At 48.6% G+C, this 24,762-nt stretch overlaps 1 protein-coding gene across 1 annotated transcript in view; it reads right to left on the bottom strand.

Annotated features, from left to right (window-relative positions):
- LOC144759982 (uncharacterized) overlaps positions 1 to 6,724 on the bottom strand; it is a 59,321-nt gene extending 52,597 nt beyond the window's left edge. The window contains exon 1 of the mRNA XM_078646515.1: positions 6,460 to 6,724. The gene's annotated coding sequence lies outside the window, so the exon portion shown is untranslated. The remainder of the gene's footprint in view (positions 1 to 6,459) is intronic.
- Positions 6,725 to 24,762: the final 18,038 nt, after the last annotated feature.

Here is a 24,762-nt window from a genome sequence, read left to right as displayed (position 1 = left end):
GTGGCTGCTGCTATACTGAGTTTATCCCATGCTTCACCTTGCAATTCTCTTTTGCGGGCCTCAATAGTTAGTTTATAGTTGAAACGTAGTTTTTGTATATACACTTTGTTAAGTGGCTTAGTTCCTAATGCTAACTTCAAATTATGTAAAGCCTGAGTGCAGCTCCTATCGAACCATCCCACGTGTGCTTGTTTTTTAGAACTATGGTTCTTAACAAAGAGCCCCTTTAAAATTTAGTTAATCCTAAGGAACTTAGAAATCAGGGACATTGGGTTTACATCTTCACTAAGGCAATAATCTATTTCCTGTCTGCATTTGACGACCACTTCCTTTTGTATTTTTTGTGGGTCAACACCTGCCCATTTTATCCTCATGCCATTTGTTCTTATAGGGGTAATATCAGTAATATGGTTGGGGTTATTTAGTTGTCTATTCCCCAAGCATAGCAATGATAACAAAATACTATTATGGTCACTGACAACCTGTTCTGTGATCCATAAGTTATCATAGTCACTATTACACGAGATTAAAACATGATCAATAGTAGTGGCAGCATTCCTGCCAGTGAAAGTTGGGCAAATAATGTTTTCCAGAGTCATAGTACATCTCAACAGTTCCAGGTTATAATTTGCTTTTGCGGAATTTAAAACTGTGCCATATTCACCATGGGGAAAATGCATAAAATCAACATTATCCTCTGTGGTATGACCCTTTGTAAAGCCACAACTTTTAGTGTGGGCTAATGGGCACGGTTGAATGTTAAAATCGCCAACCCAGAGGATAATAACTTGTCTGTTTGGCACTGCCAATGCCCTATCAATTTCTATTTCCAAATTATATACTCCCCCTATTGTTGTTAAAAATGTTATTGTAATAATTGATAAGTAGCAAATCTTTGCCCTTATGAAATCGGAGCCTCATTAACTGGCAATGAGAATCTATTGTAATACAGCTTACAATTTTACATTCCACTAGTTTGTTGGAAACAAGAATCAGGAGACCACCCTTAGCCCTTCCTGACTTAGAGTCAACGGCTTTGGTCCAGTTTGAAGTGTATCCCTCTACAAAGATTGGATCTCTATGTCAGGTCTCCTGCAGGAAGATTATGTCATAATTTGATGTAATAAAATCTTTCCAGAATGGTGTATTTAATTTCCTGTTAAGGCCTCCTATGTTCCATGTCATAATTGTATAACCTTCTTTTACATTGGCTGTGACAGGCACCTAATAGGATGCAAAATGATTTGGCACTTGTTAGTTATAGACACTGACGTTACATCACTAGGCAGTATCTGGGTTTCTAATAATCCACCTACGTTTGATTGCAACAATGTACTAACTGGAATTGTAACCGATTTGAAGTTACGGTTACTAGAATCCTGGTATCCAATAGGTAAAAAGGATGACAGACTGACCTCTGGTACTCCTCTTTGAACTTCATTAGCCCGACTCCCTGTTACTTTGGGCTTCTGTAATGTTCCAACATCTCGCATAAGTCAGTCATTATCTTCCATGGAACTCAGTACCTGATATCTGTTAGATAAAGGGACAATTGTGCAGGGTGGTGGTAGTGCTGATAATGGTGCCTGTTTGTTAGAATTAAAATTGTAGATTGAACTGCCCTGGTTTGTATTCAACATTAGGTGTCTATAGAAGTATCCTAGTGGCATAAGAGTCATATTATACTCACATTGGGATGGTGGGGGAGCATTAGCTAGAGTATTCTGTGCCCAGGCCGGGGATTCAAAATTTATAATAACACAATCTCCCTCAAACTTTTTCTTGAGTGGGCCAATCCATCCCACCCGTTGCGTTAGCAATATCTGGTTTTCCCCCGTCATCGGGAAGCCACAATTGTTATACAGCCAGTGTAGGGTTTTGTTTTTAAGTGCAGTGTGATTTTCCCACTGTTCTTTCCCTAGTTTAGGCACATTTATTAAGACTGCCACATAAGCCCCACATTCAGGGGGCAGATCAATAGTTAGGGGTGCTTTATTTATATTAGAAAACGTGGGATTTAAGTTGCCTACTCCAGGTGTGTCTAATACAGGGGGGATTACTAGCCCCTACATTTATTTTCTCCCTTTGATTCTTATTACACTTGGCAATGGCATCTTGTTTAGCTTTATTCTGCAAAAAGTTTTCCTTTACTACTTCGTTATGGTTTAGATTTCCTTCAGGTATCCTCTCTATGTGTTGGTTAGTTGAACTGGATATTGGTGGGTTGCTCCAATGGTGTGCAACAGGGGAATTTTGGGTAACAATAATGCATCGGGCTTCTCAACTGATGCTAGAGGGGTTATGACATGGGTTAATCCCAGATCTGACTACACGATACAACAGGTGACGGCGGACACGGAGGGTCGATTAGTGGTCTCCACATTAAAGGTTAAGGGATTGGAATTGTTCATAGTGAATATCTATGGACCAAACTTTGACTGCCCGGAGTTCTGTACAACTATGGCTAACATGATGGGGGAAAATGGAAGGCTATCAATTCCCTGGGGTAGCGACTTAAACCCAGTTAGGAACCCTGAGATAGATAGATCGGGAGGCCCAGTGAGACGGCCAGTAGCGGCAGCCAGGACTATTGAAAGCATCATGATTAGCAAGGATCTAATGGACGTGTGGAGAGAGATGCACCCACATGATGGTGGCTACACACATTACTCTGCATACCATAACCTCCACACATGTATAGCTTATTGGCTGGCGTCGTCGTCTCTCGTGTCTGGGATTCGCGCTTGTTGGGTCTTGCCGCGCACTTTGTCTGACCATTCTCCGCTTTTATTGGTTTTGTACATACCCAAGAAAACAATACCAGCGTTTACGTGGCGATTCCCACCCTATTCGCTTCTGGATCCGGTCTTTAAAGAAGAGATGGCGGAAGCTATTGACGCATACTTCGCCACGAATATTGGCTCTGTGGATAGTGTCCAGGCGATGTGGGAAGCTTTAAGATGTACATTGGGGGGTGGCCATGACTAAACATTCGGGGGTGCTCTGCTCCATTCAACAGAGGTTAACGACCTTGGAAAGTGGAATAGGGGATCTGGAGGCACGACAGTTGGCAGGGAAGGAAGAGGAGGTAGCAGGTGCAATGAAGGGCTTGCTGAAGGAGTATCAGGAAGCGGCGGATAGCGAAGTGAAGCATATGGGGAAATATGGAGCGGAAGACGTTCCATACCACCGGCTTGAGAGGTTATTCGCTGACCCTCTCCCACTACCAGCTGTTATCTTGAAACCGGTAGATCGTAGAACAGGCATACTTGATTTCCTCAACTCAACAAGGCACGAGTGGCATTGGCTATTACAGCAGCAAGCGGGTGCATTATTATACTCCCCGGAAATGCCAATACAATGGATGATCTGGCCAGCCCCCTGTAGAGACAGGGGGGTCACGCGAGCATTGCACGCGTTAGCTACACATTAAGCAAGTGACTTGTTCTTGGGTGGCATTGCAAAGAAGTGGGACGAGGTCTCGGCCACAGTGGAAGCCCCTACAATATTGCAACGTTTCCAGTATCACAGAGTGCGGAAGGAGCTACATCAACAATTAGGGGATGACATGGACAAACTCCCAGAGGTGCGGAAACTGACATACCTCATTAAAACCAAATCCCCTCGGAAACTTGTCTCCAATATTTATAAGTTGGCAATGTCCCACAGAGCAAACCAACATACGAAGGCGAGACTAGCCTGGCAGCGCGAACTGGACTTGACGATAGACTACGCCATTTGGTCCTATTGCTATAACAACACGAAACGTATCTCATTACACAGTAGAAACAGACTTATACACTTCAAATTTATCAACAGAGTGTATTACACACCGGAAAGGCTGCACAGATACGGACTGAGAGAGGAGGCGAAGTGTGATCGATGTCACTCTCCGGCAGCAGATTTCCTGCACTTGGCGTGGACCTGCAAGGGGGGAGAATACCACAATAGAGACAACAACAGCGATTGAAGATGGGACTGTTTTCCCCATCTCTCAGTAGATGGTGCCCTCTTTCGACACCGGGTACACATACCTTGCGGGGCGATGGTAGATGATTGGATTGACGGACGGCACAGGTGACTTAGATGGTAATTAGACGATAGCGGGGGTAACTAAAAGGAGGGAAGAGGTTTAGCGGGCCTCGATGGATAGGCTCCATGGTCATGGGCTGAAGAACGAAGTGAGAGTACTGATAGTGGTAGGCAGGGTTGACATCTCTTTGTTTGTCATAAAATTTGAATAATGTTTCCGCTTACTGGTGCACAGAGTTCGCTCCTGACATGAAAGATGGGAGCTACGATTCTTAATTGTGACGCTGCCCTGCCTCTTGAGTGTGGGATAAGAAGCTGTGTAGAACGATAAACATTGACGAGCTGCCGGTCTTAGAGTTGTGGGCGTAAAGCTGTGTATACCGGTGACAACTTTTGAAATAAAAATCTAAAAATAAAAATCTTAAAAATAAAAAAATGTCACTGCAGTCATAACATAATAGGTGTATTTGTAAAGTGCAGAAATACCCGTAGGTGTCTTGGCGCTGAATAACAGATGTTTATTGTTACCCAACTCAATGGTACTCATTTTATCGACCTCAGATGGATGAAAGGCTGAGTGGACCCGGCGGGATTTGAACCTGTGAACATGAGGTCAAACACAGGCCCCTGCAGTTGCTGCTTTAGTGCACTGAGCCACCAAACCCGGTTGGTCATGGGACCAACTACAAGAGATCTCCACACTCTAGAGCCTGAGCACAAACGCACAAGCTCAAGGAGTGCTCACAATCATGGTAACCCTCTCCTGGGCACAAGGCCCCAGGAGACTTTAAGAGGCATCAATTTCTCAAAACATCTGAGAGTCTGCTGCCACCACCGAAGGCCCCCCACAACATTTCTGAAACACGGTTGTGCCTCCTCACATGCCCCTCCAGGGTACAAGGGCCCCAGGACTCCTCACATGCCCCTCTAGGGTACATGGCTCCTCACATGCTTCTCCAGGGTACAAGGGCCCCAGGCCTTCTAACATGCTCCTCCAGGGCACAAGGGCCCCAGGCCTCCTCACATGCCCCTACAGGGTACAAAAGTCCCAGGCCTCCTCACATGCCACTTCAGGGTACAAGGGCACCAGGCCTCCTCGCATGCCCCTCCAGGGTACAAGGGCCCCAGGCCTCATCACATACCCCTCCAGGGCACAAGGGCCCCAGGCCTCCTCACATGCCCCTACAGGGTACAAAAGTCCCAGGCCTCCTCACATGCCACTTCAGGGTACAAGGCCTCCTGGCATGCCCCTCCAGGGTACAAGGGCCCCAGGCCTCATCACATACCCCTCCAGGGTACAAGGGCACCAGGCCTCCTCGCATGCCCCTCCAGGGTACAAGGGCCCCAGGCCTCATCAAATGCCCCTCCAGGGTACAAGGGCCCCAGGCCCCCTCCCATGCCCCTCCAGGATACAAGACCCCAGGCCTCCTCACATGCACGTATTGACTATGGCAACGCCATCCTCAACGGAATCCCCAAGGTCCACCTTGCTCCAATTAAAGCTGTGCTCAACCTTGCAGCCAGGCTCATCACAGACTGCAAACGCTTTGATCATATCTCCCCAGCTCTCAAATCTCTTAAATGGCTCCCTATTGAAGGGAGATCAGCTTACAAAACGGCCTGTATTACTCATAAAGCCCTCCACCAAAACACACCGCAGTACCTCCCCAAGAAACTCCTCATCGCTGGTACCACTCGTCCTCTGAGAAGCACCAACGCCCTCCTCCTAATCCCACCTCTGCATGAAAAGAAAACCCCACAATCTCGCTCCTTCTCTGGCAATGCCCCTACTATCTGGAATACCCTCCCTAAAAACCGGCGCTGTACCCCCTCGTACACTAGCTTAAAAAAATACCTCAAAACCCACCTCCTTAACTACTACTGGGGACCCTAACCTGTGCCCGACTCCTGATCTCTTTTCACCATACCGTATTTGTCTCTGTAATATATGGCCCTCTTCCTGTACCCCACTCTACCTATAATACCTGTATTGTATCTCTTCAGCTCCTGTTTCATTCCTTCTTCATTTGTAATCATGTTGTTTTTTACTTTGTTATTGTGCTTTTTATACCATGTTTGCCTTATTCTATCCCGATCATGTAAAGCGCTCTGATACCTCTGGGTCTAGCCAGCGCTATATAAAACCTTTAAAATAAATAAATATAAATGCCCCTCCAGGGTACAAGCCCCCCCCCCCCGCTGCCTACAAAGGGGGGGGGGGGCTTGACCACAAGATCATGGGAGGGGGGACAGGGCGGTCTCTGCCCCCACCCACCACACACACTCCTATCTATGCACGTGCCCCGGTGCCCCCCTCCACTGACGTCATCAGCCGCCTCCAGGCGCTCCCCTCTCGCTCTCAGCACCCAAAGCACCTGAAGCCATCCACTTATCGCTGATTGCTTTGATTCAGCGCTTCATATCCACCTGATTGTGTGTCCTCGGCAGCTCTGCAGCGCCTGCCCGCGTTTGAACAGCCTCCGAAGCGCTCTGCCGCCGGGGAGAAGTACCAATTCCTCTGAGCATGCGCAGCTCCGAGTTCACGAGCAATTATGACTGAGCATGCGCAGCTCGGAGTTCACCTTGACAAAGACGAGCATGCGCAGCTCGGAGTTCACAATGACAAAGACTGAGCATGCGCAGCTCGGAGTTCACGTTGACAAAGACTGAGCATGCGCAGCTCGGAGTTCACGTTGACAAAGACTGAGCATGCGTAGCTCGGATTTCGCATGAACAAACGCTGAGCATGTGCAGCTCGGAGATCAGACCCGCATCTCAGAGCATCATCTTGTACCTGTGTCGCGGTATCACAGCGTTCACGCTGTGCAGAGCCTAACAATTGAGCATGCGCAATCAAATGTCACTGTCTTGTATCAGTGTTTCATTATCTACGCATGCGGAGTCGGATATCCACGTCTTGCACCTGCCTACCTATGAAGTCGGGCATCATGAACTTTCTTTGTGTCATGATCTGCACATGCGCAGTCGGATATAAACAAATGTCCCGTATCTCTATATGCGCGTGCGCAGTCGGGCATGTGTAGTCACTCCATGTCTGGGCGTGCGCAGTCGGGGATCGAGGCGGTGCTTTGGGCGGTGTTCCGCTGCTGGTGCTCACTCTGCCGCCGCTGACCCGGAAGCAGACACGTGTGTGAGGGCGGGGGGGGCTTCATTCCGCCCCCGCTGCTGGTCCTGACGCTGCCCCCGGTGACCTGGAACTGTTCATCTCTCAGGCCTGAGGAGAGCTTCAGCGGCTCCGTTGCTTCTGCCGACTCTGCCCCGGGTGACCCGGAAGTGAAACTGTTCATGAGTTTCCAACATTGAAGGAGAAGAGAAGAGACCCTGAGAGAGGAGAGAGGGTGAGACTGAGGGGGGGGGGGGAGAAGGAGGATGAGAGGGGGGCAGAGGAGGAAGGAGGAGGGAGAAGGGGGGAGGAGGGGGCAGAAGAGAGGGGGCAGAGGAGAGGGGGCACAGAGGGGGCAGAGGAGGAGGGGAGAGGAGGGAGGGGGCAGAGGAGGGGGTGAGGGGGCAGAGGAGGGGGTGAGGGGGGCGGAGGAGAGAAGGGGGCAGAAGAGGGAATGGGGAGGAGGTGGGGAGGGGGAGAGAAAGGGGGAGATGAGGGGGGCACAGAGGGGGCAGAGGAGGAGAGGGGGGAGATGGGCAGAGAAGGGGGGGAGGGGCAGAGGAGGGGGTTGAGGGGGAAGGGGGCAGAGGTAGGAGGGCGAGGGGCAGAGGAAGGGGGCAGAGGAGGAGGAGGGAATGGGGCAGAGGAGGGAGGGGAAGGAGGTGGGGAGGGGGAGAGAAAGGGGGAGATGAGGGGGGCACAGGGGGCAAAGGAGGAAAGGGGGGAGATGGGCAGAGGAGGGGGGTGAGGGGCAGAGGAGGGGGGTGAGGGACAGAGGAGGGGAGCAAGAGGGCAGAGGAAGGGGGGCGAGGCCGAGGGGCAGAGGAAGGGGCAGAGAAAGAGGGGACAGAGGAAGGGGGCGAGGGGCAAAGGAAGGGGGCGAGGGGCAGAGGAAGAGGGGTGAGGGGCAGAGGAAGGGGGGCGAGGGGCAGAGGAGGGGGGTAAGGGGGCAGAGGAAGGGGGCAAGGCCGAGGGGCAGAGGAAGGGGGGCAGAGAAAGAGGGGACAGAGGAAGGGGGCGAGGGGCAAAGAAAGGGGGGGCGAGGGGCAGAGGAAGGGGGGCGACAAGCAGAGGAAGGGGGGCGAGGGGCAGAGGAAGGGGGGACGAGGGGGCAGAGGAGGGACGGGGAGGAGTGGGTGAGGGGGATCTTAGGAGCATCAGAGGCAGAGGAGGCGGGCAGAGGGGGCTTTAAGGTGGGAGTGAAATAAAAAAGCCAAGACTTGGCCTTCAATAGATATTTTTAAATTTCATATCCAAATATTCTTCTACCATCTGTTAGAATGTTATTAGTGATGATTCGCTCAGCAATAAATATCTGTTATAGGAGATACCCTTCGAGGGGAACATGCGCTATCCAAGAAACACGTTATGTCTCAGTGATATGAGACCTTTTACTGCAACTCTTGTAACTCGGCCGTGAGTCGGTTTGACAGTAAAAGGCCTCTTTCCCCGTCTGACACCCACTAGTGCAGGTTACAGTAAAAGGCCTCTTTCCCCGCCTTACACCCTCTAGTGCAGGTTACAGTGAAAGGCCTCTTTCCTCAACTTACACCCTCTAGTGCAGGTTACAGTAAAATACCTCGTTCCCCATCTTACACCCTCTAGTGCAGGTTACAGTGAAAGGCCTCTTTCCCCCGTCTTACACCCACTAGTGCAGGTTACAGTAAAAGACCTCTTTCCCCATCTTACACCCTCTAGTGCAGGTTACAGTGAAAGGCCTCTTTCCCCGTCTTACACCCTCTAGTGCAGGTTACAGTGAAAGGCCTCTTTCCCCGTCTTACACCCACTAGTGCAGGTTACAGTAAAAGGCCTTTTTCCCTGTCTTTCACCCTCTAGTGCAGGTTACAGTAAAAGGCCTCTTTTCTGTTTTACACCCACTAGTGCAGGTTACGGTAAAAGGCCTCTTTCCCCGTCTTACACCCACTAGTGCAAGTTACAGTAAAATACCTCTTTCCTTGTCTTACACCCACTAGTTCAGGTTACAGTAAAAGGATTCTTTCCTCCGACTTACACCCTTTAGTGCAGGTTACAGTAAAAGGCCTCTTTCCTGTCTTACACCCACTAGTGCAGGTTACAGTAAAAGGCCTCTTTCCCTGTCTTACACCCACTAGTGCAGTTTACAGTAAAATGCCTCTTTCCCTGTCTTACACCCACTAGTGCAGGTTACAGTAAAAGGCCTCTTTCCCGGTCTTACACCCTCTAGTGCAGGTTACAGTAAAAGGCCTCTTACCCCGTCTTACAACCACTAGTGCAGGTTACAGTAAAATACCTCTTTCCCGGTCTTACACCCTCTAGTGCAGGTTACAGGAAAAGGCCTCTTTCACGGTCTTACACCCTCTAGTGCAGGTTACAGTAAAATGCCTCCTACCTCGTCTTACACCCACCAGTGCAGGATACAGTAAAAGGCCTCTTTCCCCCGTCTTACTCCCACTAGTGCAGGTTACAGTAAAAGGTCTCTTTCCCCCGTCTTACACCCACTAGTGCAGGATACAGTAAAAGGCGTCTTTTTCTGTCTTACACCCACTAGTGCAGATTACTGTAAAAGGCCTCTTTCCCTGTCTTACACCCTCTAGTGCAGGTTACAGTAAAAGGTCTCTTTCCCCGTCTTACACCCACTAGTGCAGGTTACAGTAAAAGACCTCTTTTCCCCGTCTTACACCCACTAGTGCAGGTTACAGTAAAAGGCCTCTTTCCCCGTCTTACACCCACTAGTGCAGGATACAGTAAAAGGCCTCTTTCCCGGTCTTACACCCACTAGTGCAGGATACAGTAAAAGGCCTCTTTCTCTGTCTTACACCCTCTAGTGCAGGTTACAGTGAAAGGTCTCTTTCTCTGTCTTACACCCACCAGTGCAGAATACAGTAAAAGGCCTCTTTCCCTGTCTTACACCCACTAGTTCAGGTTACAGTAAAATACCTCTTTCCCCGGTCTTACACCCAGTAGTGCAGGTTACAGTAAAATACCTCTTTCCCCGTGCTGTCAGTGTTGGGCGCAGTGCTGGGGGCTCCCACTCCTGATGGGCTATTTCACAAAGCTGCTTTAAGAGATGTGTGGAATTGCGTCAGTATGTGGGCGACAAGTGTGGCGTTCTCATAATGCTTTGTTCCGTTTACCACAGAAAAAACACAAACTTGTAATAACAAGCATTGGCATAGCCAATAGGTCTCGCCTTTGGTACCTTATAAGTATTTAGCTATGCAGCACAATATCCTTGGTGCAACAACATCAACTGTTCCATGGCTAAACACTTATAAGGTCCCAAAGGCGAGACCTATTGGCTATGCCAATGCTTGTCTTATTTGCAAGGGCATGGTGTTTGGGGGGGAACCTTTGTATGCGGGAGCTTAGTTTTTCGAGGGGCTGTTTGGAGGGGCCTTGTTGCATGGGTGGGCTTGTGGGTGAGAGTACGTGAAGCTACTTGGGGTTGTCTTGTTTGAATGTGGGAGCAGGTGGGGAAAGCTTGTTTTGGTGTGGGGATGGATGGTGAAGAACCTTCTAGTATGCTGTGGCTTGTTGAAAGTGCTTGACTAGGCGTGTCTGTGTTTATGGGGGGTCCCTGCTTGGAAGTTGTGGCTCAATAGAGTATTGCTCGGACACAATCCTATTGGGTGTCTTCATCGAATGGCTGTTGAGGGTTGTTATTTTCATTGTGTGTGTGGGGGGGCTCGTTGGGAAATAGTTTGCTTGGAAGTGGAGACTGGTTGTGAAGAGCTTGATGGGTTGTTGGGGCTGGCTTTCTTTGGGCGTGGGCTCTCTGGGGTATTGTGTAGGCATGTGGGTTGCTGAGGGAAATTTCCAATGGGTGTGGGTCGTGGCAGGTGGCTATATGGTTGAATATGGGGAATGGATGGGGTGTTCTCCTTAAGATGTGGGTGTTCACAGGGCTAATTTTGCTTTGCTTTTGGGACTGGTTGAGGAAGCGTTATTTTGGTTTTATGCAATGTAGAGCTTGGGAAGAGCTTTACAATGTCAGTCCATTTGGTGGTTTTCTCTGGATTGAACGTGAAATCACTATGGGATATTGCGTGGGCGCTATTGCGGAGGGTTGTTCAGGACGTTGGGCTTGGTGTACCTTGAAATTTGATTGGTATTGTTTTGGTTGCATGTGGTGCATGGCTGTACTGATAGTAAGGTTTGTTTGGATGAGGGTGGGTAGATATGAGGGTTGGACTTACTTAGACACACGGGATGTTGGAAAGTAACTGTTAATTAGTCTTATTTATGCTGGGTGTGGGGACTGCTTAAATCGACTTTGACTGGAGAGTGGGGCTGGTTCGAGGGAGCATGCATGGGCGAGGGGGCTGGTTGGGAGTTGACCTTACTGGCGTCTACATCGTCCTTCATCTGATGGTGATGTTGATGGCACTTACTTTGTTTATCTGCTGCCAGCACATGTTGGTGGTCATGCTCAAAGGAGGGGTGCACTGAAGTGGTTTACCAGGGGTTGCGTTTTGCGCACATGTGGATGATAGTTTGGGTGCTTTACCTTTCGGTGGGATGTGAGGGCTCGTTTGATGTCGTGCCCTGGGGTTTATTGGTAGGGAGTCTTGCGGGAGTCTTTTCACAGCAGCTAGAGCAGTTTTATCAAGAGGTCGGAGTGCTGAAATCACGGAGCGCTGAAATCCTGAAACTACGCACCAGCATGAACTACTCCGCTCAGTATCATCTGTGTAGGTGGAGGGGGCACCGGTAGGTGAGGGGGGAGGCGGCACCAGTCTGACCCCCTCATGCACAGGTTCTGGGGAGGAGGGGCCGCGCTCTGTGCGCTCTCACCCCTCCAGCCCCGGCCGTGCCAGGGCTCCCCGGGCTCTCAGCCTAATTACCAGCAGCCCCGAGCGGGGACGGGATGTGTCCTGAGGTGCCCTTGGCAGACATTGCCAGGGAGTGACGTGCAGACGAGAGGGAGGCGGGGACCGGAGCACCGGGGCAGGGGGTAGGGACAGGGAGTAGGGAGGAGACTGGGGAGCACCAGGAAGGGGGCAGAGACCGGAACCGAGCTCGGTGTGGGGGCCGAGGGGGCTCCTCTCCCAGTCCCCGCACACCCTCGTCCCTCCGCCGCCGCATCGCACCGATGGTAAGCAGAGGAATGAAGACAGGCGCACACTAAAGAGAGGCAAAGTGGGACGGGAAAAGAAGAGAGAACGTGAGAAGTAGAAGTAGAGAGGGAAATTAGGCGGGAAAAGAGACGGAATGAAGGATAGGAAGACAACCAAAAGAGAGAAGAGGAGAAAACAGAGTCACAGTGAGTCAGGTGAAAACAACACAAGCAGGAGTGACGCTGACTTTTCTCTATTTCTGCCGTCCCACTTGGACGGACTTGGCCTGACTTCCTGCTGCCGGAGAAGGTTTATTATCTTCTTTATGGGGCCATCTGTTTGGCCCCATAAAGATAACAAACCTTTTGGGCCAGCAGGAAATCAGGGCAGTCCGTCCAAGTGGGACGGCAGAAATAGAGAAAAGAATACGTCACCATGACCTATTTCCCAATAGATGGCCACCGTTTAGCATAAACGGTGATGCCGGCCAATGGGAAAGAGGGGCAGGGCTTAAAGCCCGCTAGTGACACTCACTAAAAAAAATGCACAGCCATCGCAGGCTCGACCTAAAAACAAGTCTACCCGACCCCCCAGACATAAACACACATGACCCCTTTAGAAACAGTTTGGGTACAGAAGTAAATCATACTTGGCAAAGAAAGGGTGCTCCACCCCTCGCAAGAATGGGCTTGTGTCAGAATCATAATTCAGGCCCCTCTCCCCGGCTTTGGGTCCTGGTGGCACTGTACCTGCTGTCCCACTGATAGCTATGCCTCTGCAAGGCGCATGTGACGAGGAATATGACACAGCAATTTAATTCCCGTGGGACTCAGAACGAGCGACTCGGGGTTTTGGAACAAGACGGGTGATCATTACTCAACTCAATGGCAGCCCTCTTATCGGCAGCAATACAATGAAAGGTTGGGATGTCCTACGGCGAATACATATTTCTACAGACAGCACGCAACCCACTATAGCAATGGCAGAAATCCTGCAGTGTATCATCGCAAGGGGAGGTATAACTAGAGCTCTTCACCTGGGAATCCAAGGTCCCACTGCAGCCTGCGGGTATACACTGTTCCTAGTTAATACATTGCGCTACTAACCATTCGGGCTTTCCTTAAAAAAAAAAATGTTGAGAGCACCACCATATGGCGTTCTCTCATAAACAATTGGCAGTGTTTAAAAAAATAAGTGCTGAGCACTTGAACACTTGAAAACACCGGCACAAATTAAGCACTGCAAAACACTCTTCTTTAGGTCTTGCTAAGCCAGTGCATGCGCTGCTCGGAGAGACATTTAGTAGGTGAGTTTTCAAAGTGCTATTGGCTGGCCTAGCGCTTGCGTTCACGTGAGCGTGCACGCGTGCAGGCCAGCCATCTGTCTTTCATTAGCACAACTCGGCCGCACGTCTTTCGCATTGATCGCGATCACTTTTGCTTTCACGCCAATTACCTCCTCCGAGGGACAGCTGGCAAAGAGCTGCCGATTTGTCGGTCATTTTAATAAAGTGGGCTATTGAGTAAACTCATGCTCCTGATTTACGTGTGATCTGCACTTACACCTTCAAATTCAGGTAAGGCCAACTCGGCCTGTCATCCTTCTGATGTCATTACGTCATAGTAACTCCTGCTGGCGACCACCTTCTGCGTTAAGGCGACAAGTTATCAGTGACCGTTAGTTAATATAAAAGGAAGTTCTTTATTTAAGTATCATTGGGCTTCAGGGGTTCATTAATTGGCTTTTGCGACTCTCCCCCCCACCCCCCACACACACACACTCAACATCAACGTCCTGGTTTGCTCGTGGCTCGACACTATTGCGCACCTCTGCCCCTGTAGTATCCCTGCCTCCTCACACTGTCTCTTCTGACGCGTTTGCGAGAGTTAAACATAATTGTTCCCTCTTAGGTTAGAGCGAGGACGCTATCTCCCGCCCAATGATGCTAGAAGGGAGTTGGACAGCCAGAGTGTAAAGTTTGTTGACTACTTTTCTGTGGTGCTGTCAGAAGCCTGATAGGGCTGAGCCACTCTAAACGGGATCCAGGTCAACAGTAGCCGGTCACATCACAAAAGGTGTGGCTTAATGGCTCAAATGCGGCATTTTTTCCCAGCTCCAGGTGGCAGGTTGTATGCATATTGCCGATGTGCAACAAGAGGACGTTAGTCTATTCATTATCTTGCTTGGTGTTGCACCTGGTACCTTCAGCCCCCCCACCCCACCCTTACGTTGACTGTCCCTGTTGTAATTGCATTTGTTTAGCGCCTAAACCCTCTTGAGGTGTCAAGGAGCATCAGCCGAAGCCAGCACGGTAGGCCATGGGGTAGTGTTTGCCAGCACGGTAGGCCATGGGGTAGTGTTTGGATGAATGAATGTGTGTTGAATTGCGTTCATGTTGTGGGGTCCTGTGTGTCTAGAAGTGTGCTTTTCAGTGCTTGACCGTGTGAAGGTGCGACGTGGGAGCAAGGAGGTGGCAGTAGCTGAATGCACTCTGTTGCACAGGCCCTGCACATGCATAAATCGTGGCTGCTTATCTCTGGAGGGATGCGCCTTCGGACGTATGCAGGCTCTGTGTAATGTTAGTTGTGGAGGCGCAGGAGGTAGGGGAGAGTGCAGAAACGGATGCTGAGCGCTATTCTGTAGCCAGGGATTGTTGCTTTAGAGGCAGAGGCTGCAGGGACGGGCTAGATTTAAGTCTCCCAGGGTAGATGTTGTTGTTGAGGGTGGTTTATTGCACTTCAATGGGAGAGCCATTCCTCACTTTGTCTCCATGTTCTTAGTAAAAAGTTCGATTGGTTTGGGAGGGTTGTTGGTGAGTACACCATCGTCACGTGGTTTGCATAGAGGTAAGTGGCCATGTCATGAAGGTCTTCCTTGCTCACCCTGTGAGGATACAAAACCAGCCCGTGGTCTGAGAATGCTTCATCCAGTCTGGATAAATATATATTCTGGAAAACCAAGTTGTCTATAATGCAGTGATTCGTCTGCACTCGACCAAGTGATTGTGAGTAATATTCAGTTCTCCCCTATTGTGTTTGAACCAGAGTGGCCCAGGGGTCATGCCCATCGCTGTGGGCACATGGGGCATAAAAAACCACATAATACATGAGTGATCCCAAAGGGTGTGTGAGTTTTCTCTCTCTCTCCCACTCTAGGAGCTGCATGTTATCTCTCCCCAGATCACAGCTTCATCTACTTTGCTTTCTGAGTCTCTTCATGTGGTTGTCATGTACTGTCTTGTCAGGCCAAGGGCACAGCTTGGTCAGTAAGATTGGGGTGCAATGAAGTTCTGATTTTCCGAACAATCTCACTGGCAATGCTTGTTAAAATAGACCATGAAAAGCAGGACATGAGGGGGTGTAAGGAGCAGTGTGAAGAGGAAGGTGGGCTCTTAAGAGTACTTAAAACTAAATATTTTTCAAACTAACCCTTCTTTAGGGCCTTCAAAACAGGCAAGACAGTGTAATGCTGCAGGGATGGTGACTTGTGTCACTTGCAGTAAAACTACTAGTATTCCATGGTATAGAATCCGGTGATTCCAGTGGAGCTGCCTTTAGAGCACCTTTCCGTCGTTGTGAGGGCATAGGCAGTATTGAATGAGAGGCAGTGCAGACCGGGGTGGGGGGCTCTATACGGGCACTCTTAACGGAACAAATGCAAACTGGTTTACTCCGTGACGGTTGGCATAAGACCTCCAGATCTGTACCTGGCGGAGCACCAGGGAAGTGGCATACACTCACCGGGTCAATCTCTTCATCCCCCAAGGCTGGCGCTCCTAGCATTGGCTTCATCTGTAGCTGACCTACTTATTATTGGGTCCTTATCCCAGGCCTGGCAGGCAGCCTGGTGCTAACTGCACCCTCTGGGAAGGTTTGGCGTATGGTTTCCTCTTGGTACGTGCTGTGAGGATAGTTGCAGCAGCTTTGGCCAAGCTTCCCAGTGGTGTATTTGATGGGCTGGATCACCTAATGCTCTAACTCCACTGTTATCAGGAGAGTAGTCCAACTAGGGTTCAGGGAGGCCTCTGACCACTCAAAAGGTACAGTGGCGGCTAGTCGCTCACCGAGATGTAAATCAGGCCGTCCTACCTTTGCAAGGGCATGAATACTTGTTAGTTCTTCAACACCCGTTGGGCTCTGTAGAACGGTGATACCCAAGGGAATCCAGATAATTATGCATCTTTGCCCTCTTCTCTCCCCTCCCCACAATGCCATGCTCTCCGGTGACATTGTTGCCTATAGACACTCACAATAAAGGGAAATAGGTTTTGTTGTGGTGACACTGACTTGAGAAGTACCTATTCCTATAAATGAAGTGGAGTGAAACAGGTGATTGTGTGGGGTGTGTGGTAGACCATGTAGTGTATGGTGATACTTTTTAAAAGATGCATAGGCAGAGAAGCAGTTTGAAAACTGTATTTCCTCCTGGAGATGAGGCTTATCGCTAACTGCCTGGAACAAGGGAACCCAAATCCTGCGCTTGACCAAGTCATGAAGTTTTACTCTCGAAGAGCAGCTGTATCTCGGGACAGTGCAGGCACCTGGGTGATGTTCAAGGCCCCAAAGGGCATTTAAGCCATCTGTGGCATTGAGCACACTCCACCGTGCCCTGCAGACCAGGCCCTGGATACAAGCTTCTTTAGAAATAGCTTGGGAGTGTTAACGCACCTGCTGCACAGCTCATTCTGTCCAGCAGGCAACTATAAAAATATTAAGATAACTCAAATGATCTTTCTGCTGGAGAGCCAGCGGAGTCTGGTGGGTCATCTTAAAGTATCGTAGAAGTAGGGCTCGAGTCGGGGTACCACGCAGGTGGATGGCGTCCCCCTACTTATTTTACTGGGTGGACGGCGTCCCCCCCTCCCCGCCAAACAGCTGGACTTCACTCTTTGGCCTCTCTGGGGCGAGATCGGAGCTCACAGCACGCTGCTCACGCGCTGACTTCTCAAATGCAGTCACATCTAAGGGGTGAGCGAGGGGAGGCAATGAGCCCGATGGGCCACACTCTAGATGGTCTGTTTACCAACAACCCGCATATAGCTATTACCCAGGTCATCCCCTTGATCTGGACGGATCACGCAGCAATCTGCTTCTCTATCGAAATTAACCCCAGCAAACTTAATTCCACCTCTCCGTCTCTAGTCTCCTACAGAGACTGGAAACATATTAACCTTGATCACTTAGCGGAGATAATGCAAGATAGCCATATCCCGGACGAACATGACCCCACCTTAGCGTCCTTTAATTACCTGACCAACCTAAACACAGCCTGTAGTAAACTAGCCCCGATCAAAACCTCTCACCGCAGTAGGAAACTTCCTTCAGCACAGTGGTTTACGGAGCCCGTACGAATTCAGAGACAGTACTGCAGGAACCTGGAAAGGCAGTGGCGCCGCCATTACAGCCCTGCTGACAAATTGACCTATAAAAATGCCCTTTCCACCTACAAAAAACTCATAATATCAGAAAAAAGTCATTATTACACCTCCCAAAGTAACCAGGCGAAAAACTCGGTAGGGGAATTATTTCAGGTGGTTACTCACCTATCCAACCCCCCTGCCCCACGCCTAGAAGGATCACAGTCTCTTTCTGATGCTCTGGCCAATTTTTTCGAGGATAAGGTTAGTTCCATCTTTTTGACCTTTTGCCACTCCCCCACTTCTCCAACCCCCATGGCACCTCCCACCAACAACCCCCCGAGTTTTTCATGCTTCGAAACGACCACGCAGCAGCAGATTCAACATCTGGTAGCTTGTACTAAATCAGGATCCCCCCTCGATCCATGCCCTCCTGCTGTCCTGAATCGCATCCCGGAAGCAATCTCTCCTGCCCTATCAACAATCTGCAATGCTATGTTTTTAACAGGCACCTACCCATCTGTCTGGAAGAAGGCTATTATTAAACCACTTTTAAAAAAGCCAACACTGGACCCTCTCCTCCCTGCCAGCTACAGGCCTATTGCATGTCTCCCCTTTCCAGCCAAGATTTTCGAAAAAATAATGAACACTCAACTCTCGAAATTCATTAACGATAACAATCTACTTGACGACACCCAGTTTGGTTTCAGACAAGGTCATGGAACGGAGACAGCACTACTCAAAGCAGCAGATGAAATAAGAGCTACGATGGACAAGGGAGGATCGGCAGTTCTTATACTTTTGGACCTCTCCGCTGCCTTTGACACGGTCGATCATGTCACTTTGATCGACCGTGTCTCAGCTTTAGGAATAAGAGGCAAAGCCAAAGATCTCCTTGCCTCATTCCTGGCCAACCGTCCCCAGACAGTTAAGATGGGTAACTACACCTCCCAGACCTTTTCTCTCCCTTGCGGAGTACCACAGGGCTCCTCGCTAAGTCCGACGCTTTTTAACATCTATGTATCGGACTTAGCGAGGGTAATAAAATCTTACGGAATCGCCCTCACAACGTATGCAGATGACACCCAATTAGTGTTATCGGTACACAACGATGGTACTTTAGTCGCAGCCAACTTCCAAGAGGGAATGAAGGCAATAAGTTCCTGGATGTCATCAAACAGTCTCAACTAAACTCCGATAAGACGGAGGTGATGACATTCGGGAACTTGCAGCCCATCTGGTCCCCTCAGTGGTGGCCATCTCAGTTGGGGGTCCCCCCCCAACCAGTAGTCAAGGCACGCAATCTGGGAGTCATCTTTGACAACAAGATGACTTTTCTTTCCCACGCCAACGCTGTGGTATCTTCCTCCTTCTATATCCTAAAAAGGATTAAAAAACTACTTCCATACTTACCGCCGTCTGCGGGCAAAACCCTAATTAGCACCTTGGTGTTTTCTAGAACAGACTACTGTAACGCCCTCTTTCTGAATGCCCAAGAAAAGGTCCTCAATAAATTACAGACAGTACAAAACGCTGCAGCCAGAATCCTTTTAGCCATTCCCAAATTTGCTCCCACTTCCCCTTACATCAGAGAGCTGCATTGGCTCCCCATACGGAGTCGGATCAAATTCAAGGCTCTATGTATAGCCTATAAAGCTATCAACAATCCTGGCCCACAGTTCTTAAAAAAAGCTCTCCATCCCCTGGAATATTCTAGGACCTTACGATCATCTTCAGCCCATTTGCTGAAGGTTCCACGGACAAGAAGGACTAATTGGGGAGACAGATTTTTTACCATAGGAACTGCCAAACTGTGGAACACACTGCCATTCCACATTAAAACCGCCCCCACGCTATTAAACTTCAGAAAGAATCTCAAAACTTGGTTGTTTTCACCTTAAACCCATACACATCTCAAGAGTAAGTTCAGCAACACTAGCGCCGAGACACCCTATGGGTATTTGCGCGCTTTAAAAATCGCATAAAAAAAATAAATAAAGCCACCTTTTCTGACGTCACTTCCGGTGACAGCGTCGCCCCACTTCTTTTTTTAGGACTTGTACCTGCGTAGAAGGTTTATATGCCTGCTGCAAAGAATGTGTAACCTGTACATCACAGAACTGTTTTTTGTAGATAGCTCAGTGGGCTTCTGCTTATGTCACAGATCCTTTTCTTACAGTTCATAAGTTACAATCCTAATATAGCGCATTGAGCTATGAACTCATCAGAGCTGTCTGGTAAAGGTTAGAAAGTTATGTATATTTTTTTAAGTCTTTCAGTATCCTAATGTTGATGGATTTTGTTTGGGTAGAAATACATTCCTAAGGCCATTCCTTGTATTACATTTTAAATTGTGTGTGTGTGCTTCAGCAGACCAAGCAGTTTTGAAGTATCCTGCCTCCCAGTATGGCTGACGTGACTTCTACACCCTGTAGTCTTCATTGTTATGTATACACAGTTTGACACACTTCAGATCGTCTTTGTTATGTGTGTGGTAAGTGTTTGGACACCCTGCACTTGTAGGGCTATAAATGGAATACATGTGAGATGGGAGATGAAGGGCTCTGTTTAAGGTTGGTAGTTATGGAATCTATGGGGTAGGCGATACGAGGGGGAGGGGCAACAAAGAGAGTCTCACCAGGCACAGCGCCAACGCCGCCCCTGGCTGACCATGTCAAATGGCTTCTTTGCTTGCCCCTAATCTGCGAAAATCAGATCAACACACAGGGATCTGGCTATTATTTCTTCTACTTCCCCTCACACCAGCTGTAAAGTTAAGGAGAGGTGTTGGCCCAACGGCTAGGGCGGTCGACCTTGAATCTGGGGAACCGGGTTCGAGTCTCGGCAATAACGCTGAACATCCTGTGATTCTGGGCAAATCACTTAATCTCCCCGTGCCCAACAAAAATGAATGTGTCCTCATGTGACGCAACTGGTGCTATGTAAAGCGCTCTGATTCCTTTGGGTCAACTTCGCGCTATATAAAACTCTGTAAAAAAACAAATAATCGGGGGCTCTTAATTTTGGACTGCCAAGTGCATTGAAGGTTAAAATGAAGCCTTCGTGAACCCCTTTCTGTTGTCTGTCTTCATAATGACCGAGTCCTGTTTCTACTACATTCCAAATCCTTGGGGAACCTACACCCACAACCAAGAATATTCAAAAGAGGTTTCCTATGACTGCATTAGTGAACACAAGTGGAGAGCAACTGCACCCCCCCACCCCCCAGTCAGGATATTTGCTGATTTGTCAAAGTGAGACCCTTCTAGCAGTGATCTGACCTCCCTTCACTTCACAGGTGTCCTTCTTGTGTATATTCGGCATATGGCCGCGCTTGGGTCTGTTGCACCAATCTTTGCATCAAGATTGTGCCGACAGTGGTCCTACTGCCCAACATTTGCCTACAAAGGGCCCGAGTCATAAAAGTAATTTGAGACAAAATCCTTCCTTTACTACTGCTAAATGCCTTTTGTGAATGCCGAAAGTCGTAAAGTTAGGATTTTGCCTCAGATTACTTTTGTGAATCTGGCACAAAGTGGTTAATTTTTCTGCATTCAAAGCATGAGGCCTACCATAATTACCCACACGCACCTGCTCTGTGAATGGTCAATGCTGCATGACTGGGTTGATGGACCCCAAAAGCCTGGACTGACATTCAGCAGTAGAGTGTCAGACTTCAAATCTGTATTCACCCCTGGGACTCTTTATATGGCTTTTCAGGGCAGCTTGCTGGTTCCTTTGACTATTTCCAGTTTCTGCTGGTCCTGGCTTCTCTATTGCATGATTGCCAAATAGCCACAGTTGTCTCCATGCCTCTTTCCCGGATTTGAACTTTTCTTAATACTTGAAGTTCTGGAGGCAAGGTCTTCACATGTGTACATTGTGAGCCATGCCAGTCAGTTGTAATAGTCCATGATGAGTCTCACCCCCTGCTTCAAACCCCGCTCCTCTTTTCAGGTGAAGGCTTTCAGAGGATTGCCACTGGGTTCAACAAAGCCCCTTTCTCCAGAAGAGCTCTGCACTAAGGCTGGCTGGAATGTAAATGAGACTAGTGTCATGTGGGTAATGTCGCACTATGCTTGTTCGAAACTGCATCATTATGCAACATCATGCAAGGGCTCACAGTTTACAGTAAATTTACAGCACGTTAAAATAACCCCACACTGAAATTCACCCGTGCTGCAGAAAATGGCACAAGGGTGCATTTTGAGCTAAAATATGGTGCTAAAAGTCAGTGTTGCTTTCGCTTTTGAGCAGATTTCTGAAATTGTGCATAATTGCACAAAAACAAATTGCGTGGATTTTACACATCCCTATGGAGAATTCTGTTCCTTGGGTGAGTTAGTGTTCAGTAACTGAGGTGAAAGCAGCCTGCTGCACTCCAGGAGAATCCTCAACTTGCAACTCTAGTTCCCAGCCTGCTGAAACCTGTGCTCTTTTATAACCTGCAGTTGTCTATGGAGTTGTCTTCCAGATCTTAGTCGAGCAGAAGAACACGCATGGCTTCTTGTGATGGGCCAAGTCCAGTGCCTTTTGTTGCTGCCTATACGTAGGCATGCTGCAGGACCCTTGCAGTGCACCAGACTACCACAGGGATCTCTGGAGAAGAGTTGCTCTGACTGTTCCGTCCCATCCCCGATGCACGCATTGGGCTCCCAGACCCCCTCACAACATCCCATCGTAAGTCTACTTGCAGAAGAGTATGTGGTTCCATAATGCATTCCCCACTCCTGAGAAGACCTTCTGAGCCACTGGGGTTCTCAGCCTGGAGTGAGTACTTTCTTAATCTTCATGTACTCTAGAATCCACAACCGTGCCAGGATTCTACTATTGTCACTTCTCATGCCACAACAACAATAATGACCTAGGTCTAGGGCATTCAATTTCAACTTAGCTGGGGTATCAATTGTCGTAATCTGTTACAGACAACCTCCCAATCTTTCTAAAGCGACAACAGGAGGAAGGTCCTTCTCCTACCTGGCCGCCAAGACCTGGAACTCACTCCCAACCGACCTGCGCCTGACCCAGGACCACCTCTCCTTCAGGAAGAAGCTCAAGACCTGGCTGTTCGAGCAGTAACGGCACCCCCCCCCCCCACCTAGCGCCTTGAGACCCTACGGGTGAGTAGTGCGCTCTATAAATGACTTGATTGATTGATTGATTGACTGTGGAAGTCAAAAGGCTTCAACAGGTGAGAACTCATTGGCACCTCCACGGTTGGAGATATCTGGGGGAAGGGGAAGATCAAATCATTTGAAGAATTGTAAGGGAATATAAACTCGCCCAATCAGAGTACTTTCGATATGGATAGGTTCGACATTCCCTCCGCTCAGCGTTGCCCGGTGAGACGGAACCTTCGGAGGCTTCCCCTTTGGAAGATAGAATATTAGATGGGCACCTTCCTGACAAGACAATTTCTTTAACATATAGAAAGCTGATTAATCATAGGAATGACTCCCTTAAGGCATTAAGAGATACGTGGGTGCAGGACGGCATTGTGCTGGATGAGGAAGACTGGCAGATAGCTGTGTCCTCACCTAGGGAGGAGGCAATCCCAGCTCGCCTCCGGCTGGTGCAACTCAAAATCTTGCATAGAATTTACCTTACGGTACCCAGATTGGTACGCATGGTGCTTTCAGATTCGGGACTGTGTAAAAGGAAATGTGGTCAAGTCGGTACTTTTATGCATATCATCTGGGAGTGCGAGCATGTTGCCCCTTATTGGAGTAGCATTCATAACATCATACATGGAGTACTTGGACTGTTCCTATCTCCAGAGGCCAGGAGATGTTTGCTTAATGTATGGGAGCCCACTGATTTAAACACTTCACAGACGCAATGGGTCACTCTATGTTATATGATCGCCAAGCGAAATATTGCACAGCTGTGGGGAGCGGAGCAGCTAAGGGACACCCCCGAAAGTGGACATTGGTGTCGGGGCCTTGGAACAGCTATAGGGGAGAAATTTGTACACCACCAAGGGCCGCTGTCCTGGAAGAATCCCCTCCCCGTGAAGTTCCAATGTAATTGCGAGTATTGTTTTACCTGTATCCCACGATGTATGCTCAGCTGCCATAATTGACCCTCTGTAATGTATATTTTTGCTGATGTTTGTTTCAATAAAAAGAAATATAAAAAAAATGCTCAACCAAAACACCGTAAAACACAAAAAAAAACGGACGCCTAAAATTCCCTAATTCAAAATTAAAAGTATATTAGCAGCACTTGTCCGTGATAGTAGCAGTTCAGGAGAGATGCTGGCAACTGGAGACAGTTGCAACGCTTGCATCTGTGCTGCATTATACCTTCAGTGTTGGGCCAGACCAAGCTTCAACAACTAGACCGCAATTTAAAATGGCTGACTTCTAAGTATCCTCTGGTTATGATAGATGGGTTTATCCTCGCTGTCACTCAGCCGTCCTGTCAGTGACCTCTTGTCATGTTAGATGGGTTTATCCTTGCTGTCACTCAGCCGTCCTGTCAGTAATCTCTTGTCATGTTAGATGGGTTTAGCCTATCTGTCACTCAGCTGTCCTGGCAGTAACCTCGGGTTATGATGGATTGGTTTATCCTTTCTGTCACTCAGCCATTCTGTCCGTAACCTCTGGTAATGTTAGATGAGTTTATCCCTGCTGCCACTTATCCGTCCTTTCAGAAAACTCTGGTCATGTTAGATGGGTTTATCCTCGCTGTCACTCTGCCGTCCTTTAAGTAACCTCTGGTCATGTTAGATTGGTTTATCCTTTCTGTCACTCAGCCGTTCTTTAAGTAACCTCTGGTCATGTTAGATGGGTTTATACTCGCTGTCACTCAGCCGTCCTCTAAGTAACCTCTGGTCATGATAGATGGATTTCTCCTTGCTGTCACTCAGTCGTCCTTTCAATAAACTCTGGAAATGTTAGATGAGTTACTTTGCTGTCAAATCCATGGTGAATACTATTCTGTCTTTTGGAGGATCTTCACTAACTCCCGTCTATTATTTAAACTTATAAAAGTGATCATAATTTCAAAAAAATCTCTTAGGCTTAGGCTTAATGCTCTAGTACTATTCCATAGGTAGCTTCCTTTGACGTTCTGTGATTGGGCGGACAAGGCTAATAGAGGTTTCAGAGACCTTGTCTGTAAGATCTCCAAATTTATTCCAAGGGCAAATATGTACGCTGGAGAATCCACTCCTGGGCAGAGCACTGGTTATAGTGGGGAAAGTGGTTGTC

This window comes from Lissotriton helveticus, chromosome 1_1 (assembly GCF_964261635.1).
Source record: "Lissotriton helveticus chromosome 1_1, aLisHel1.1, whole genome shotgun sequence".
Taxonomy (NCBI): domain Eukaryota; kingdom Metazoa; phylum Chordata; class Amphibia; order Caudata; family Salamandridae; genus Lissotriton; species Lissotriton helveticus.
This window is presented reverse-complemented; position numbering and strand designations above follow the sequence as displayed.